We start from the raw sequence: 7,647 nt of genomic DNA, 5'->3' as shown, positions 1-7,647 counted from the left end.
AAACCGAATTCAAAAATGCATCAAAAGGATCATACACCATGACCAAGTGGGATTCATTCCAGGGATGCAAGGATGGTACAGCATTCGAAAGTCCATCAGCATCATCCACCACATCAACAGAAAGAAAGACAAAAACCACATGATCATCTCCATAGATGCTGAAAAAGCATTTGACAGAGTTCAACATCCATTCATGTTAAAAACTCTCAGCAAAATGGGAATAGAGGGCAAGTACCTCAACATAATAGAGGCCATCTGTGATAAACCCACAGCTGACATTATATTGAACAGCGAGAGGCTGAGGGCATTTCCTCTGAGATCGGGAACTAGACAGGGATGCCCACTCTCTCCACTGTTATTTAACATAGTACTGGAGGTCCTAGCCACGGCAATCAGACAAAATAAAGAAATGCAAGGAATCCAGATTGGTAAAGAAGAATTTAAACTGTCACTATTTGCAGATGACATGATACTGTACATAGAAAACCCTAAAGACTCCACCCCAAAACTACTAGAACTGATATCGGAATACAGCAAAGTTGCAGGATACAAAATCAACACACAGAAATCTGTGGCTTTCCTATATACTAACAATGAACCAACAGAAAGAGAAATCAGGAAAACAACTCCATTCACAATTGCATCAAAAAAAATAAAATACCTAGGAATAAACCTAGCCAAAGAAGTGAAAGACTTATACACTGAAAACTACAAGTCACTCTTAAGAGAAATTGAAGGGGACACTAACGGATGGAAACTCGTCCCATGCTCGTGGCTGGGAGGAATTGATATCGTCGGAATGGCCATCCTGCCCAAAGCAATGTACAGATTTGATGCAATCCCTATGAAACTACCAGCAACATTCTTCAATGAACTGGAACAAATAATTCAAGGGTTCATATGGAAACACCAAAGACCCCGAGTAGCCAAAGCGGTCCTGGGAAAGAAGAATAAAGTGGGGGGGATCTCGCTCCCCAACTTCAAGCTCTACTATAAAGCCATAGTGGTCGGGACAGTTTGGTACTGGCACAAGAGCAGAGCCACAGACCAATGGAACAGACTAGAGAATCCAGACATTAACCCAGACATATATGGTCAATTAATATTTGATAAAGGAGCCATGGACATGCAGTGGCGAAATGGCAGTCTCTTCGACAGGTGGTGCTGGCAGGACTGGACAGCTACATGTGGGAGAATGAAACTGGACCATTGTCTAACCCCATATACAAAAGTAAACTCAAAATGGATCAAAGACTTGAATGTAAGTCATGAAACCATTAAACTCTTGGAAGAAAACATAGGCAAAAACCTCTTAGACATAAACATGAGTGACCTCTTCTTGAACATATCTCCCCGGGCAAGGAAAACAACAGCAAAAATGAGTAAGTGGGACTATATTAAGCTGAAAAGCTTCTGTACAGCAAAAGACACCATCAATAGAACAAGAAGGATCCCTACAGTATGGGAGAATATATTTGAAAATGACACATCCGATAAAGGCTTGACGTCCAGAATATATAAGGAGCTCTCACGCCTCAACAAACAAAAAACAAATAACCCAATTAAAAAATGGGCAGAGGAACTGAACAGACAGTTCTCCAAAAAAGAAATACAGATGGCCAACAGACACATGAAAAGATGCTCCACATCGCTAATTATCAGAGAAATGCAGATTAAAACTACAATGAGGTATCACATCACACCGGTGGGGATGGCTGCCGTCCAGAAGACAAACGGCAGCGGGTGTTGGCGAGGCTGTGGAGAGGGGGGAGCCCTCCTACACTGCTGGTGGGAATGTGGGTTGGTTCGACCATTGTGGAAGGCAGTGTGGAGGTGCATCAGAATGCTCAAGGCGGACTTGCCATTTGACCCAGGAATTCCACTCCTGGGAATTTGCCCTAAGAACGCAGCAGTCGAGTTTGAGAAGGACGGATGCACCCCTATGTTTAATGCAGCACTATTTACGATAGCCAAGAATTGGAGGCAACCTGAATGTCCATCAGTGGATGGGTGGATGGAGAGGATGTGGTGCATGTGCACAGTGGAGTGCTGCTCAGCCATAAGAGAGGGGGAAATCCAATCATTTGCGGCAATATGGATGGAGCTGGAGGGTATTATGCTCAGTAAAACAAGCCAAGCGGAGAAAGAGAAATACCAAGTGATTTCACTTATCTGTGGAATATAAGAGCAAAGGAAAAGCTGAAGGAACAAAACAGCAGCAGAATCACAGAACTCAAGAATGGACTAACAGGTACCAAAGGGAGAGGGACTGGGGAGGATGGGTGGGTGGGGAGGGATAAGGGGGGGAGAAGTAGGGGGGTATTAAGATTAACATGCATGGGGGGGTAGGAGAAAAGGGAGGGCTGTACAACACAGAGAAGGCAAGTAGTGATTCTACAACATTTTGCTGTGCTGATGAACAGTGACTGTAAAGGGGTTTATAGGGGAGACCTGGTATAGGGGGGGGCCTGGTGAGCATAGTGTTCGTCATGTAAGTGTAGATTAGTGATAGCAAAAAAAAAAAAAAAAAAAAAAAAGGGCAGTTCCTGTGTGGTAACCTCCAATGAGTTCTACACAAGGGTATAAAGGGCATATAAAAGTGTAGGCAAAGGGTCTGTTTGTGTTTATACAGAGGATCAAAGCCTAATTGGGCTACCCCGAAAATGAACTAAGATACGATATGAAAAAGAACTTCCAACATCTGCACTCTCTGGAAGACTCATGGCAGAAGATGATCATCAAAAAACCCCAACAAAGATCCACGCACTGCTACAGCTGTAGATGCACTCATCCCACCAGTTCCTTGACTTGCCATGGGAATGAGGAAGGAGATATCTAAGCTGACCTGTACATACAGTAAAACAACAAAATTGGACTGGATCTATACTGTTGGAACTCAACCAAGAATTTGGTGAAGTGCAAATTGTAGCGCTCCAAAGTCTTACAACTACAAACTATTTACTGTTAAAAGAACATATGGCATGTGAACAGTTCCCAGGAATGGGTTGTTTTAATTTGTCTGATTTCTCTCAGACTGTTCAAGTTCAGTTGGACAATATCCACCACATCATAGATAAGTTTTCACAAATGCCTAAGGTGCCTAACTGGTTTTCTTGGTTTCACTGCAGATGGCTGGTAATTACAGATATGCTTTGGTTATGTAACTATACTCCTATTATGTTAATGTGTGTGTGCAATTTAAGTAGTAGCTTAAAACCTATACATGCTGAAGTTACTCTACAAGAAGATATATCAAAGAAATAATCAATCTTCCCATGTTTTCTTCCGCCTGCTACTTCTATAGCTTTTCTTCTTCCTTCCTAATTACAACCCTTAAATAGAATTCGTGCCTCATATCAAATTTACCGAGTATCATAATTCTTCCAAGTGGTAAAGATACCTCAAGACAAATGCTGGGCATAGAAGCCACAGGGCATAAATATGCAAAGAAGTAAAAAGCTAACTTTTTCAAACAATAAGGCTTCTCTCTCACTTACCAACTTCACATTTCCCTGTATGGCCCCGGAAGATGACTGGTTAGCCAGAGACGGGTAAGATTCCTCAAGGGAGGAACAACCTAAGACAGGCACAGTCGCAGGGGGGCCATCAGGTGAGAAATTGGGGATCAACAGAGGTGAGGCTTAGAACCTCACCCCCCCTGTTTTGAGAGAAATCTTCTGCATACGTGGATGTTTTATTGCCCTGGTCTAGCTTGGATTAACACATAGTCTACAGGCACACACCTGATCATCTACATGTGCTCTCTTACAACACTAAACTATGTTTTCTACCTTTATCTTGTATCTACCTACCACTTCAGCATTTTATTAAAAATAATAATAATAAAGAGAGAAATGTGGTATCCACATATAAATCAAGTATAAAAACCAAATGAATATTCATATTTGAACTGACTGTTTAGAGTTCATAATGCATGAGCAAAACCGAAAGTTTCTGTGATGACTGCCCTTGTACTGTTCACTATGTAACTTATTCATTATGTAAGAATTTGTTCTACATGTAAAAACTTGTTTGTTATGCCTCAGAAGATTGGAGACTGACAAAAATTAGGCTTGGGGTGGAATAATGATTGTGCATTGAGCATTGACTCCCCTATACAGAATTTTATTGTCGTTAACAACCATTTGATCAATAAATATGAGAGATGCCCTCACAAAAAAAAAAAAAAAAAGGACAGACTTCCAATGGTAAAATAAATTAGTAACCGGGATGTAATGTATAGCATAAGGAATATAGTCAAGATATTGTAACAGCCTGGTAGGGTGATAGCTGGAACCTAGAATTATGTATATAAATGTTCTACCACTGTGTTGTACACTTGAAACTCATGTAATGTAATACTGTGTGTCAACTACCCTTCAATAAAAAATAATTATTATAAAAAAAAAAAAAAAAAAAAAAAAAGAATATGTGTGCTTCTTAAACAAAGTTAACCACTGGGGAAATATTTTTAGAATGCTGGAATGCAGAAAGCAGGTTTTCTGCCAACATGGGATATAACTCTTTGATTTGGCCAATAGCTTTACCTGCTTAGGTAATTATACAGGAAGACAAATCCAGCAGAGTAGACTTTATTTTTTCCCCAGGTTTGGGGACTAAACACAAGCCATCAGTTGTATATTTGCTGACATTGATGACATGGGTGAAATTAGTTGGAAAATAGTATCGTATTCTATGTAATAAAAGTGGTCATGCTATATCTCAAAGTGAATTAGGTATTTGTGACCATATAATGTACTCATATTGTTCAATATATTTTAAAGCCTCCTTTAAAAACAGATGGTGTAAATTTGTTTATTGACTTTTGTTTTGTAAAGTAGTATTAAGTTTGCAATCCATGTTCACCCAGGCTGGCTCTATAGTAAGGCTAGTGAAAAAGCAGTTACTGATGTAATTACTAATGCAACTCCTCAACTATCTCAAAGTAGTTAAGTTTCCTTTTTTTATATATTAAGCATATTGATTATGGATGTTGACATTGTAGCACAGTGTCCCGTACACAGCAGGTGTTTCATAAATATTGATTTATACAGAGAAGCATATTGTAGTTAACATGCTACATTTGACCAGTTTCATATAATTGAGTGTGTCACTTACTAGGCATTTAACTTAGGACATTGCAAGCAATGCCATTTTCTACTTCAGTTGTGTAGAATTTGTAATGGGAAGATTTCAGTGAATTTCTGGCTCGGTGACATCTCTTTCAAAACCATGTTAAGTTTTTAGAACAGCTGAGCCAGTTAGTAGAGTGGTAATGGAGCCAAGGATGTGTGTTTGATTCTTAACACGACTAGCTGGCAACCCACAGAGGCAATCTATGTTGTGACAGGAGGCTGCACTCTGAATGTCTGCTGCAACTTCCACCATCAGATGAGCCATCACTGATCACAAATGGAGTAGGGTTAGGCAGCAACCCCTCAGCAATGGAAAAGAAATGATTCTCAAGGGCCCAATTTGTTGCTTCCTCTGCTGGCCACAGGTATGTACCTCGAACCTCTTGAAGCTTCTCATTTAAGAAGCCTATAACCAAAAAGCTAAGTGGGAACACTCAAGTTACTTCCAGTAAATCTCTTTTAATAATCGATGCAAATATTACATTCAAATTTGGGATCTGTTTAACACATTTGAAATCTCAGACTCAACACTTTTCTTTTGCTAGCTTACAACTTGTTACTGATATTCCCTACACACAGTATGGCAATACCAACAACTGATTAGCCTTGAGTGTCAGAAGTCTGAAGTAGCACAGGATTATTACTGTGGGTTTACATTTCAACTTTTACAAAAATCTTACTATATGGTGGTTAATTTCAGGGAATGAGGCTGTTCTGAATTGTCACTTAATGGACGAAATTGTGTTATACCAACCTTGATCATAATTTCAAACCTTATTTTTTCTGTCTGTATCTAGGACAAAAGAAATGTTACTTGCCTCTTGTTTCTTAATATCCTGTGGAGGGTGATTTTGGACATTTTTCATTTTGGCAGAAAGACCTGGAGCTTCAAGTGAGGTACAATTAATTCCTGGGGGAAAGAAGAAATGTGAAAAAACGATGTAGTTCTCCTTCCTAGGCTGCCGTAATATCTAGATTTACGATAGTCAAGGATGCATTTATTTATGCAGGTTAAGGCATCAAAAAGATGCCTTTTATGAAGTCTCAAAAAACTTCCAGTGACTCACCACTGCCCTCAGGGACAAGCCTGGACACCCTAACTTCTGGCCCTGAATTACTTTGTCAGCTTAATCTCCTGTCACTCCCCCTGCCCCAGAATTGCACTGTTGTGCTTTTATTCAGTAGGAAGGGGGAACCACTGAGTACGTTTGAGTAGAGGAATTATAGATTTAAAGGTGTATTTCAGGAAGATTACATTTACAGCAAATGCAATATAGGTTAATTAGAGGAAGAAGAGATTGGAGGCAAATTATTGCAGTAGGTAAGAGCAGGGGTGGTGCCAATGGAAAAGCTTTTGAGAGAGTTTCAGGAGGTAGATTGGACAAAATGTATCAGCTTTTAGATGTAGAATATGAGCAACAGGTAAGAGTTAAAAATTTGACTTAGGTTTTGTGCCTGGATAAAAGGAGGGACAGAGAACAGGTTTGGGGGCAACTGGAAGATGATGAATTTGGTTTTATGCATATTGGATTTGAGGTGTCCATTGGCCACCCAGATGGGGACATCCTAGCTCTCTGGGTGTGTGAGTAGAATATGCATGGGAATCTTTTGCAGACTTAGCTAATCTCTGGTCCAGCCCTGGGAAGATGGCAAACAGGATGAATTTTTATGTCTGGGGAGAAAGGATAGCATTAGAAGACTGAGATCTTTCTGGGGAGAATTCTTTACACTGGGACTCCCAAATAAGCAGTATGCCAGGAACTTACTCTGCCTATTAGTATAGGCAGCCACAGCAGTGACTCTAACTTCCCTATGCTGTGCAAATTCCAGAAGGCCTATTCACCCAGCAATCACTCAAAAATGTGGGATGCTAACTTTTACAATTATGAATTATTTTATATCTTCCTTTATCAAAATAATCATGGATTTTATAACCAGGAAAAAAACATAACTTGGAAAACTGTATGGCAAAACTATAATTATTTAACTGAAAGAAAACAGAACAATTATAAATATTGCTCATTTTCTTACCTCCATCATTTAAAGGATATAATACTTTAGTTGTTTCTTTATCTTTCTGTGTGGTTTAACATTCAAGAAAAAAAAAACATTCATTAGTAATTAAGCTTCTAAGACAGACTTTTGTTGACTCAGAGCAACCCAATTAATACAGTATCACCACCCATTTTCCATCCCCTACCTCTCTCCTAAACTCTGGTCTCAACGCTGGTACATATCATCAACCTCTTGGACGGATCTCTCTCACAGGTACCTAAACTATGTAGTTCAAAATGAAGTTTATCATGTACTTGTGTACTCCCATCTTTCCAAATTTGCTCCTTCTTTATCTTCTATATTTTGGTTAAAGGCATAACAGTCCATCCAGTGCTGTTCCAGAAAGCTTAGAGTTGTTCCATTTATTTCAGATAAGGCCAATCCAGTGTAATCTAATGGTTATTAAACACATTGATTGAAATCAAAGTAAGATACAATTCCTGACCTCAAGGATGTT

The sequence above is a fragment of the Manis pentadactyla genome, chromosome X, assembly GCF_030020395.1.
Source record: "Manis pentadactyla isolate mManPen7 chromosome X, mManPen7.hap1, whole genome shotgun sequence".
In the NCBI taxonomy this organism is placed as follows: domain Eukaryota; kingdom Metazoa; phylum Chordata; class Mammalia; order Pholidota; family Manidae; genus Manis; species Manis pentadactyla.
Note: the sequence above shows the minus strand (reverse complement) of the source record.